Source organism: Palaemon carinicauda, chromosome 32 (assembly GCF_036898095.1).
Source record: "Palaemon carinicauda isolate YSFRI2023 chromosome 32, ASM3689809v2, whole genome shotgun sequence".
In the NCBI taxonomy this organism is placed as follows: domain Eukaryota; kingdom Metazoa; phylum Arthropoda; class Malacostraca; order Decapoda; family Palaemonidae; genus Palaemon; species Palaemon carinicauda.
In genome coordinates, this window is record NC_090756.1 from 25,785,415 (window position 1) to 25,797,914 (window position 12,500).

The following is a 12,500-nucleotide window of genomic DNA, read 5'->3' on the forward strand; positions in this document are numbered from 1 at the left end:
GGCGATCGAAACGCCTTGAAAATTGTGTAGATTCTCGAAATATATTGATATAAATTCTAAATTTAAAATAGAAAACTCTTTAAAATATAACATTAAATAACAAAAATATTTCAAATATCATAGAATAATAAAATAAACGATATAATACATTATTATTTTGGAATTTAAATCCAAATTTCAAGAGCTATTACAAAATCTTCGGCGATCGAAACGCCTTTAAAATTGTGTAGATTCTCGAAATATATTGATATAAATTCTAAATTTGAAATAGAAAACCCTTTAAAATATTACATTAAATAACAAAAATATTCTAAATATCATAGAATAATAAAAGAAACGATATTAATACATTATTATTTTGGAATTTAAATCCAAATTTCAAGAGCTATTACAAAATCTTCACAACAACGCTTAACTTGACGGAAGGGATTATGTTTTGGTATTTAGCGATCGAAACGCCTTTAGAATTGTGTAGTTTCTCGAAATATATTAACATATATTCTAAGTTTAGTAGAGAAAACTTTTTTTAAAAATGATATTGAATAAGAATTATGTTTAAAATACAATCAAATATAAAATAAACGATGGAAATACATTATTACTTTCAAATTTATATCAAAGATTCAAGAGCTATTACAAAATCTTCATAACAACACGTCCCTACAGTGACCCCAAAACACTAATTTAAAGATAGACTTCTTTGTTTTAAGGAAAAAAAAAAACTTTAGAGTTGCCAAACCTTGTAATTTATCAAACAAAGCCACATGAAAGTGGCCTTTGGTGTTTTAAAAACGATTTTGGTAGAACCTTCAGATCAAAATTGCGAGATAAGAAAACATATTTTCTTCATTTTCTTTCTTTTTCTCTATACGATTGGTATTAAATTGCATATCTCAAAACATGTGTTTTGATATATCCGCCATTTTTGCTTTGTTTATTCTTGTTTTCCTCCCAAACACAAATTATTTCTATAGTCCTTTTCCCCGTTTTCATTTAGTGTGCTTAAAAACATTATATATAAAGATGCTTATCAAAATACAGATTAAAATAATAACCTCTCTCTCTCTCTCTCTCTCTCTCTCTCTCTCTCTCTCTCTCTCTCACCATATTTGAAGATATGAAAGTAGATTCCTAGATAATTCTTCTGCATGTCCGACCTGTAGCTGAAATCTGACATCGTTTTCTTTTCCTTTGTGACGCAAACTGCATTTCTTCATGGCCAAGAGATAACAGCTGCTCTCTCTCTCTCTCTCTCTCTCTCTCTCTCTCTCTCATATACAGTATATATATAAATATATATATATATATATATATGTATGTATGTATATATATATATATATATATACACACACATATATATATATATATATATATATGCAGAAGACTGAGGACTGAGTAAGTATCACGAAACTAGTCAGGACTTTATTGTATATTTCGTATTTTCATTTTCCCTGTGGTTCTTCTGCATCTGAGCATCACGTTTTCCTGTGATTTTTACGCAATATATAAATATATATATATATATATATATATATATTACTAGCTAAGCTACAAACCTAGGTGAAAAAGCCTAAGGTCTCCAATAGGGAAAAATAGCCCAGTGAGGACGAAAAATAAGGAAATAAATAAACTAACAGAAGTAATGAACAATTAATACAAATTATTTGAACTACGGTGACAGCATTAAAATACACCGATCATATTTAAACTATAAAGAGAGACTTATGTCAGCCTGTTCAAAATAAAAACATTTGCTGTAAGTTTGAACTTATGAAGTTCTACCGATTCAACTGCCCGATTAGGAAGATCATTCCACAACTTGGTCACAGGTGGAATAAAACTTCTAGAATATTTCTCAAAAGTTGATTTTCTATCAAGAACCAAACTTTAAGCGTCGTGTAGAGTTAAAGAAACAATATCAATGCTGAGATCTGGATGTTGAGGAGCTAAAAACAAAGGGAGTAGCATCATCTGCATATGCAACGAGCTTGTTTTTCTAGGCCAAACCACATGTCATGTGTAGGCCTAAAACAAAGAGAGTAGCATCATCTGCATATGCAACGAGCTTGTTTTCTAGGCCAAACCACATGTCATGTGTAGGCCTAAAACAAAGAGAGTAGCATCATCTGCATATGCAACGAGCTTGTTTTCTAGGCCAAACCACGTCTTGTGTAGGCCTAAAACAAAGAGAGTAGCATCATCTGCATATGCAATAAGCTTGTTTTCTAGGCCGAACTACATGTCCCGTGTAGGCCTAAAACAAAGAGAGTAGCATCATCTGCATATGCAACAAGCTTGTTTTCTAAGCTAAACCACAAGTCATGCGTAGGCCTAAAGCAAAGAGAGTAGCATCATCTGCATATGCAACGAACTTGTTTTCTAAGCTAAACCCAATGACGTGTATATAGCATGAAAAGTAATGGCCCAAGAACATTTCCCTGAGGAACACCAAACAGCATCTCTCTACCCACTGGGGTGCACATCAACAACAGCTATATGTAATAAGAAAATACCCTCCTTACATTTGAATGAACATCGGTATCGCTACACAACTGTGTATTGTGTGTTGCCTGTTTTCTCCTCGTTTATTTGGAAGATCTAGACAGACAAATTGCCCTCAGATTTCAAAGATAAAGAGAAAATCTAAAATGTAGGACGAACATAACACGCGTCTAGATGTAATGGTCCGGTACAAATTAAATAGAACTAAAATGTAAAACTTTCTAATGTTGAAATGTGTATATATATATATATATATATATATATATTAAATGCTAAGCTACAACCCTAGTTGGAAAAGCAGGATGCTATAAGCCCAGGGGCTCCAACAGGGAAAATAGCCCAGTGAGGAAAGGAAACAAGGAAAAATAAAATATTCTAAGAACAGCAAAAACATTGAAATAAATATTTCCTATATAAACTATAAAAACTCTAACAAAACAAGAGGGAGAAAAACTAGATAGAACAGTGTGCCCGAGTGTACCCTCAAGCAAGAGAACTCTAACCCAAGACAGTGGAAGACCATGGTACAGATGCTATGGCACTACCCAAGACTAGAGAACAATGGTTTGATTTTGGAGTGTCCTTCTCCTAGAAGAGCTGCTTACCATAGCTAAAGAGTCTCTTCTACCCTTACCAAGAGGAAAGTGACCACTGAACAAATACAGTTTAGTAGTTAACCCCTCGAGAGAAGAAGAATTGTTTGGTAATCTCAGTGTTGTCAGGTGTATGAGGATAGAGGAGAATCTGTATAGAATAGGCCAGACTATTCGGTGTCTGTGTAGGCAAAGGGAAAGAACCGTAACCAGAGAGAAAGATCCAATGTAATACTATCTGGCCAGTCAAAGGACCCCATAACTCTCTAGTGGTAGTATCTTAACGGGCGGCTGGTGCCCTGGCCAACCTACTACCTAATGGATACGAGAGCGAACCAAAGTAGAGAATATTCTTACAACTTGCAAGTTAAAAAAATGGGTGTGGCATGAAATATAATGAGAAGGGCATTAAGAATAACAGCATAGGTCCAAATTAATTGTAAAGGAAGCAGAGGAAGGAAGAGAAGACGATGGATCGACGAACTAAGGAAGTTTGCGCGCGTGGACTGCCACGGAAAGACCATGATCAGACGCGAGTAGAAGGGTATGTCTGAGGCCTTTGTTCTGCAGTGGACTAGTAACGACTGATGATGATGATGATGATGATGATGATATATATATATATATATATATATATATTACCTAAAACAACTTAAAAATCGGGATAAACATTACGTAGGAGACAGTAGGCCTACATATGATCCTAAGAAAGTAGGCCTACGTGTGGGACATGTCCTGATGGAGCCATAGTCAAAGAGGAACAGCTCCTCAACGCCCCCCTCCCCCCTCAAGGATACATCCTAAGTCCTGCTTGCCTTCCTGAAGCAACAACTCTATTCAATCCTCGCTCAGAACAACCGGTTGGTCTAGGTTCTAGATCAAACCCGCATGATATCATTAGTTCAATTTACTCTGAATACATATTTCTTTGCAACAAGAGTTGCATTGCATATTCCAATTTTAGTCTCTCTCTCTCTCTCTCTCTCTCTCCCTCTCTCTCTCTCTCTCTCTCTCTCTCTCACAGATTATGTATATATATATATATATATATGTGTGTGTGTGTGTGTGTGTATAAGAGAGAGAGAGAGAGAGAGAGAGAGAGAGAGAATGTATAAATATATATATATATATATATATATCATATATATATATATATATATATTCATTTATATATATATATATATATATATGTGTGTGTGTGTGTGTATATGTGTGTATGTGTGTTTGTCATTATGAACCTTATTTTTTCGCGTTTTATATCCTTATATGGATCCTACAAATACAATGCATCCTTCACAAGGTCACCTTAAAAATATATAGTCGCATTTCCTTAACGGAAGAATGGCAACACTCAAATTCCTGTTCACTTCTTACACGTATATATATTTCCTCATATATCACTAGAATTCTCTTACCTATTTGTTAATTCTTCCTTCCTTCCTTTCTGTTTCTACAAAGGATTTGTTTTTCGTACTTCCTTAGGATCCAATGTTTATCATCCACTTAAAAAAGAAAAAAAAAATTTCGTATGGGCGCAATGAACAAATACGATTATAGTTTGGTTTTTATAAACCAAATCACAGATACGCCTATGTAAGATGACTAAATATAAAAGAAGCTATTAAATGTAATAAAAGCCAAATATATTATATCTCCGGGGAATACGATATGCTTAAAACCTCAACCACACATTTTAACCAACTGAACATACGTTCAACGCTGGTTTCCTATCTTGCCTCAAACGACAACACTGCCAGAGGTAGAAGAAGAAGACATCAGGGCGTGTTTACATCTGGGACCCTCTGACCGGTCCCTCCCTCCCCGGGACCCAGATTCGGCCCGGGACCCAGATTCGGCCCGGGACCCAGATTCGGCCCCTGCCCCACCCCGGGACCCAGATTCGGCCCCTGCCCCACCCCGGGACCCAGATTCGGCCCCTGCCCCACCCCGGGACCCAGATTCGGCCCCTGCCCCACCCCAGGACCCAGATTCAATGGCACCAAAAAACACTTGGATTTATTAAAAGTCTCTATTGATATTCTCCTATCTGTATTCACTGCCATTTTGCTGCCACTCATGATATGATAATTGATTTACGTTTGCTTTGAAGCGTGATGTGGAATGCACTTAAGGTATCATTGTTATTATTAGAAGCTGAGCTACAATCTTGGATGGAAAAGCAAGATGATATATGCTCAAGGGCTCTAGTAGGGGAAACTAACCCAGTGAGGAAAGGAAATATAGAAATCAATCAACTAGAAGAGAACTGATAAATAGTAAAAATAACATATATCCAGAACAGTAGCAACATTAAATTATTTCATATACTAAAAACTTATAAAAAAAATCTAGAGGAACAGAAATTAGATAGAATAGTGTGCCCAAGTGTACCCTCAAGCAAGAGAACTCTAACCAAAGATAGTGGAAGTCCACGGTACAGAGGCTATGGCACTACCCAAGACTAGAGAACAAGGGTTTGATTTTAGAGTGTCCTTCTCCTAGAGGAGCTGCTTGCCATAGCTAGAGTCTTTGCTATCCTATGGGAGAGAATGATAGTTTCCTACGTAACAGAAAACAAGGACATTTTCACCTGTATTTGACATGGCAAATTTTCGTCCAGACTCTCTCTCTCTCTCTCTCTCTCTCTCTCTCTCTCTCTCAGAGCTTGCGACCTTCAGAAAGTAACACGTCATGCACAGTCATTACCAAAACGAAAAATCTCATAATATTACATAATTTTTTCCTTGTCTTTCGCTGTCCTTGATTTAAACGACGCATGATTTGAACGCAAGCAAAGACGAAACTATTTGAAAAAGCAAAAATCACGATGGAATGCAGTTACCAGTGATGATAATACTGAGAATTTACCTTCAAACTGACGTTATATAAATGAAGGTTGTAATGTTGGTGGTTTTGATAATGATATATGGTGTGTGTGTGTGTGTGTGTGTGTGTGTGTCAGTTTAAAGACTTGATTTGGTTTAGTACTAACTTTTCCTTTCGTGGATACAATCCCTCCAATTTAAGAGAAAGTTTCTCTCTCTCTCTCTCTCTCTCTCCTCTCTCTCTCTCTCTCTCTCTTTCCGGTTACGCTCAACTCTCCCTACTCCTCGGGGAAGGGGGAGAGAGGGAGTAGTCTAACCCTGGTGAGAGGGAGTGCGTATATGCATATCTATCTGAATATTTAGCCGTCATATTTGACGGGTTGCGTACACTAGTATATATACATATACAGTATATATATATATATATATATATATATCTATATATATATATATATATAGATATATATATATATATATATATATGAAAGGACAGGATTAGAAATGAAACTATAAGAGAGATTACTCAAGTGCCATATGTGGATGAAATCATGATGAGGGGTAGATGGAGATGGTTTAGGCATGCTCTTTTGCACTCCCTAGGGGAGATTAGTTCACCAAACGTTCAAGTGGGCTCCACAAGGCACTAGAAGAGTTGGAAGACACAGGCCTATATGGCTGAGGACTAAGAAGCGTGAAGTAGGAGATGATGAATGGGGAAGTATTGGTTTAAAAACTCAAGATAGAGACGACTGGTGAAATCTAACCGAGGCCCTTTGCATCAATAGGCACAGGAGGATATATATATATATATATATATACATATATATATATATATATATATAGATAGATATATATATATATATATATATAGATAGATATATATATATATATATACATATATATATATAATTAAATTTTCGGATATATATATATATATATATATAATTATAATTTGAAAAAAAAAACACTGATAAAATCTACATAATTATCTGAATAATAATAATAATAATAATAAATAATAATAATAATAATAAATAATAATAATAATAATAATTCTACTAAAGATAATAATAATAATAATAATAATAATAATAATAATAATAATAATAATAATAATAATAATAATAATAATTTTACTAAAGATAATAATAATAATAATAATAATAATAATAATAATAATAATAATAATAATTTCACTAAAGATAATAATAATAATTTTACTAAAGATAATAATAATAATTATAATAATAATAATAATAATAATAATAATAATAATAATAATAATAATAATAATAATTTAACTAATAATAATAATAATAATAATAATAAAAATAGCAATAAAAATCGACTATATATCACAAGTCTGGTTAAAAAAAAATCACACTAAAAAAATAACACAATCACATTAATGTACAATGAGACCTCAATGTACATACACATGCAGATGTTGGAGTCACATTAAACACATTCGACACTTTATACACATTTCTGTCCCCGGACATTTCTTCTTCGTATAGTTCGATATATTCCACAAAAACTATATTTCACCGAAAGGTTAAATATTTACTCGAACTCGCAAGAAGCTCTAACTTCCTTCACTTTCAAAAGGAAGCGCAAACTAACTGCTTCTAGGACGGTAGGATCCCCGAGTCTTAAGGGTGCACAAACTAACTGCTTCTAGGACGGTAGGACCCACATAAGGACGCACAAACTAACTGCTTCTAGGACGGTAGGACCCACATAAGGACGCACAAACTAACTGCTTCTAGGACGGTAGGACCCACATAAGGACGCACAAACTAACTGCTTCTAGGACGGTAGGACCCACATAAGGACGCACAAACTAACTGCTTTTAGGACGGTAGGACTCCTGGCCAGGGTTTAAACTTGAGTATTTGTCCATTACCTTAGATCCTGCTGTTATTTACGTTAGATTACCTTAAAAACTTATGAAATTTCCTTAAATTTGAAGCTAGAATGATAGAAATTCCCTTAAAATTTACCTTAAAACCGTGCAAATTACCTCCAACTAAGGTAATGTACCTCGAAAAGTTTAAACCCAGTTCACGACAGTCCTCCACAAATGAACAACTGTAACCGGATCAAGCCAGACTCGAATAAGGACTTCTGGCTATCCCAAAGTCACTGACTCACGGTGCAAAACTTCGTTTAGCCTCCTGTACCTTTGAACTGGGGGCTGGATTCCACACAGGATATCCGCTAGCGGACAGTATGACAGATACGTAAAATGTGCCAAAATAAACTTTCCAAGTGCGCAAGGTAACGGAAGTACTCGGGAAGAGAGAGAGAGAGAGAGAGAGAGAGAGAGAGAGAGATTTTATACGTTGGTAACTTAAAAGATCGGAAACTTAGACTCATGGTAGGAAATCGGGGGAAAGAATGAAAATATAAAATTTTCGCGAGATGTTTAAGGCAACGGAAGTACTCGGGAAGAGAGAGAGAGAGAGAGAGAGAGAGAGAGAGAGAGAGAGAGAAAGAGAGATTTTATACGTTGGTAACTTAAAAGATCGGAAACTTAGTCTCATGGTGGGAAATCTTGGGAAAGAATGAAAATATGATAAAATTTTGTGAGAGAGAGAGAGAGAGAGAGAGAGAGAGAGAGAGATTTTATACGTTGGTAACCAGACAGGTCAGAAACTTAGTCTTATGGTGGGAAATAGAGGGAAAAAAGAAAATATGATAAAATTTTGAGAGAGAGAGAGAGAGAGAGAGAGAGAGAGAGAGAGAGAGATTTAATACGTTGGTAACCTAAAAGATCGGAAACTGTGTCTCATGGTGAGAAATCGTGGGAAAAATGAAAATATATTATTATTATTATTATTATTATTATTATTATTATTATTATTATTATTATTGTTGTTGTTGTTGTTGTTACAAGCTAGGCTACAACCCTAGTTGGAAAAGCAAGATGCTATAAGCCCCAGGGCTCCAACAGGGAAAAATAGCTCAGTGAGGAAAGGAAACAGGGAAATAAATAAACTATAGGAGAATAATAAAAAAGGAAAAATCATATATTTCAAGAACAGTAACCTTAAAATAGATCTTTAATATATACTATAAAACCTTAAAAAAACAAGAGGAAGAGAAATAAGATAGAATAGTGGGCCTGAGTCTACCCCAAGCAAGAGAACTCTAACCCAAGACAGTGGAAGACCATGGTACAGAGGCTATGACACTACCCAAGACTAGAAAACAACGGTTTGAATTTGCAGTGTCCTTCTCCTAGAAGAGCTGCGTATGCAGTTATAAGGATCAATACTACACAGTATTCTAGAAGTTTTATTCCAGCTGTGACCAGATTATGGAATGATCTTCCTAATCGGGTGGTTGAATCGGTGGAACTTCGGAAGTTCAAACTCTATTAATTATTTATCATATAATTTGTTTATTTCCTTATTTCCTTTCCTCGCTGGGCTATTTACACTGGTGGAGCAATTAGGTTTATAGCATCCTGCTTTTCCAAATAGGGTTGTAGATAATAATAATAATAATAATAATAATAATAATAATAACATACTTTAAATCTATGCAGGAGAGCATGCTTCAATTATGAGAGAGAGAGAGAGAGAGAGAGAGAGAGAGAGAGAGAGAGAGAGCTAATAATTTCACCAATGTCTGCCACTTCTCTTCATTATCACCAACTGAAGAGTAATTCCTTTGCAAACATCAAAAAAAATATGTAATTAGGCCTATATTAGCTTTTTCTTCACCCACACACAGGTTTATATATATATATATATATATATATATATTCTAAGAAAATAAAACACCAATATGTTAACTTATGCGTATTTAAATAATAAAAACATAAATTTACTTCCGCATTGTAAAAACTGAGATTGAAATACCAGCGGTTTTAAAACCACAAAGATTTTAAAGTAATATTTAAATTACTTATTGCAAAATAAGATTTCGTAACTTCAGGAGAAATTTGTAAATAAGTAGAACAATATAATAGAATTCTAGAACGACGGATGTATGTCCTAGAAATATATACGTTGGCCAATAGTTTCCTTATACGGAAACGCAAAACTTATCGTACATAACTCAGTATTTAATATTCTGTTTGATAATTCAGGATAAATTGAGAAATTGCTCAAAATCAAGGTCATATATAATGTATTCACTTAATTACAAACACACGCACATACATACATTATACATACACACACACACACACACACACACATATATATATATATATATATATATAAGAGCATTCAATACATTGATTTGATTCTAATTCTAGTTGTGTAGGAGAGAGAGAGAGAGAGAGAGAGAGAGAGAGAGAGAGAGAGTATTTACTACTACCCAAACATGAGTCAACTTCCCATTAATGTCTTGGTCTTTTGGTAAATATATAAAATAATTATATACATTCTTTGTTAATCTAAATATGACGCAGATTTCAGTTATTTAGAGGATGCAAATAACGATAAAAGTGTTATTTATATAAAAAAAAAATAACTAATAATTATACTCTACGTATTAGTCACAGGAAATTTAAACCTAAAAATGAGTAACTGGCACCTTCGACTCCACTCGGTGACCATAATTACATCTAATTAAAAATAAACTAATTAATAAACTAATTAATTAAATACTGCAATCTAATTCAAATACGATCTTATACAATTACCAATAGAAAGATTTAAATGAAAATAATTATCAAAAAGGAAAATAAAGAAATAATGCTTCAAGCTCCAAGATGGCAACAAGGGCTGGAGTCCACACAGCTGCTGTTTCTAAAAAAAAAAAAATATTTTAACTCGATATTTTCTAATTCATTTTAAAAGGAATAATTATACAGTGTTCAAAGAGAGGTAATATAAAATTATCTTTACCTTTCGCAAATAGAATTTCATAAATTAATGAAGTTTTTTGTTGTTAAAAAAGAAATATAGATGGAAATTTTAGTTTGCTGATCAACACTAGGCCTACGTCGACAATTGGAACCTATAAAAAGCTAACAATTATAAAGAATACTTATAAATAATGTAAGCAGGGGAACACGGAAGGAAGTATAGAATTCTAGAGCTCAAAACAACAACAACAACAACAAAAACAAAGTAAATGGCAAACATATAAACTTTGGAATACTTTTCTATAGGATTTTTTTTTGAGGTATACAAACGTGTCATTGAACCATGCCAATCAATATTTAGATAATGCGGGTAGGATGTTCATATTAACTCTCTCTCTCTCTCTCTCTCTCTCTCTCTCTCTCTGTGCTACACATCATTTTGCTCTGTCCACCTGTGATATGAGTCACCTGAATTAACAGATACACAGTCAGTTATATATATATATATATATATATATATCATCAGCCATAATCAGTCCGCTGCAGGACTATTGACTTTCTATTACAGTCAGTGACTACAAATTTACTTAGCTCGTCAATCCATCGTCTTCTCTTCCTTCCCCTGCTTCTTTTGCAATCTCTAGGTACCCATTCTGTTATCCATAGCTCTTTGAGTTGTAACTAGCTTATGTTCTAAGGCTCTAGTAAGGCTCCAAGTTTCTGATGCATAAGTTAACACTGGTAGAACCATCTGATTAAATACTTCTCTTTTTAGAGAACGTGGCATTTTAATTTTCATAATCTCCTTTTGTTTATCAATAGCTCTCCATCCCATGCTTATCCTTCTTTCAATTTTGGTCTCATGTCCTGGGGAAACACTGCCTATTTAAAGTATGTATATTTAATAACAATCTCTAGAGGTTCGTCCATAACCCTTATTAGTAGTGTCTCTGCATTTTCACATTATCTTAGTTTTACTCATATTCATTTTCAGTCCTACATCTCTCTATTCACATCTTCTATCATCTTTTGCAGTTCCTCAAATGATTCACTAAATGGAACTATGTCATCTGTTATAAGATGTTAATGTATTCTCCATTAAGTGTAATTCCTACATTTTCCCAATCTAAATTCATAAAAACTTCTTCTAGGCATGCTGTGAATAACCTAAGAGAGATGGGGTCTCCCTGTCTAATTCCTTACTCCATCAGGATTTTTCTCACTATCTAGTTATTTATTTCCTTATTTCCTTTCCTCACCAGGCTATTTTTCCCTATTGGAGCCCCTGGGCTTATAGCATCTTGCTTTTCCAATTAGGGTTGTAGCTTGGGTAGTAATAATAATAATAATTATGTAGTTTTAGGATTGCTGTACTACCTGTATAGCTATCTTCAAGTGTTCTTATATAAAATACTATTCATTGTCATTAAAGGGCTTTCATTACTGCTGAAATTTTGACAGAATCAAAAGCTTTCTCATAGTCTAAGAATGCCATATATAGTGGTTTGTCATATTCTGTTAATTTTGAAAGGCTTTCATTACTGCTGAAATTTTGACAGAATCAAAAGCTTTCTCATAGTTTATGAATGCTATATATAGTGGTTTGTCATATTCTGTTAATTTTGAAAGGCTTTCATTACTGCTGAAATTTTGACAGAATCAAAAGCTTTCTCATAGTCTAAGAATGCCATACATAGTGGTTTCTCATATTCTGTTAATTTTGAAAGGCTTTCATTACTGCTGAAGTTTTGACAG

The 12,500-nt window shown here is 34.0% G+C and overlaps 1 protein-coding gene across 2 annotated transcripts in view; it reads right to left on the bottom strand.

Annotated features, from left to right (window-relative positions):
- The window catches only part of Pld (Phospholipase D), a 90,161-nt gene extending 85,317 nt beyond the window's left edge, over positions 1-4,844 (bottom strand). The window contains exon 1 of one of the 2 annotated variants that reach the window (XM_068356206.1): positions 4,807-4,844. The gene's annotated coding sequence lies outside the window, so the exon portion shown is untranslated. Of the gene's footprint in view, positions 1-4,510; positions 4,692-4,806 lie in introns of those variants that run through there. The other variant, XM_068356203.1, reaches the window with a different exon arrangement.
- Positions 4,845-12,500: the final 7,656 nt, after the last annotated feature.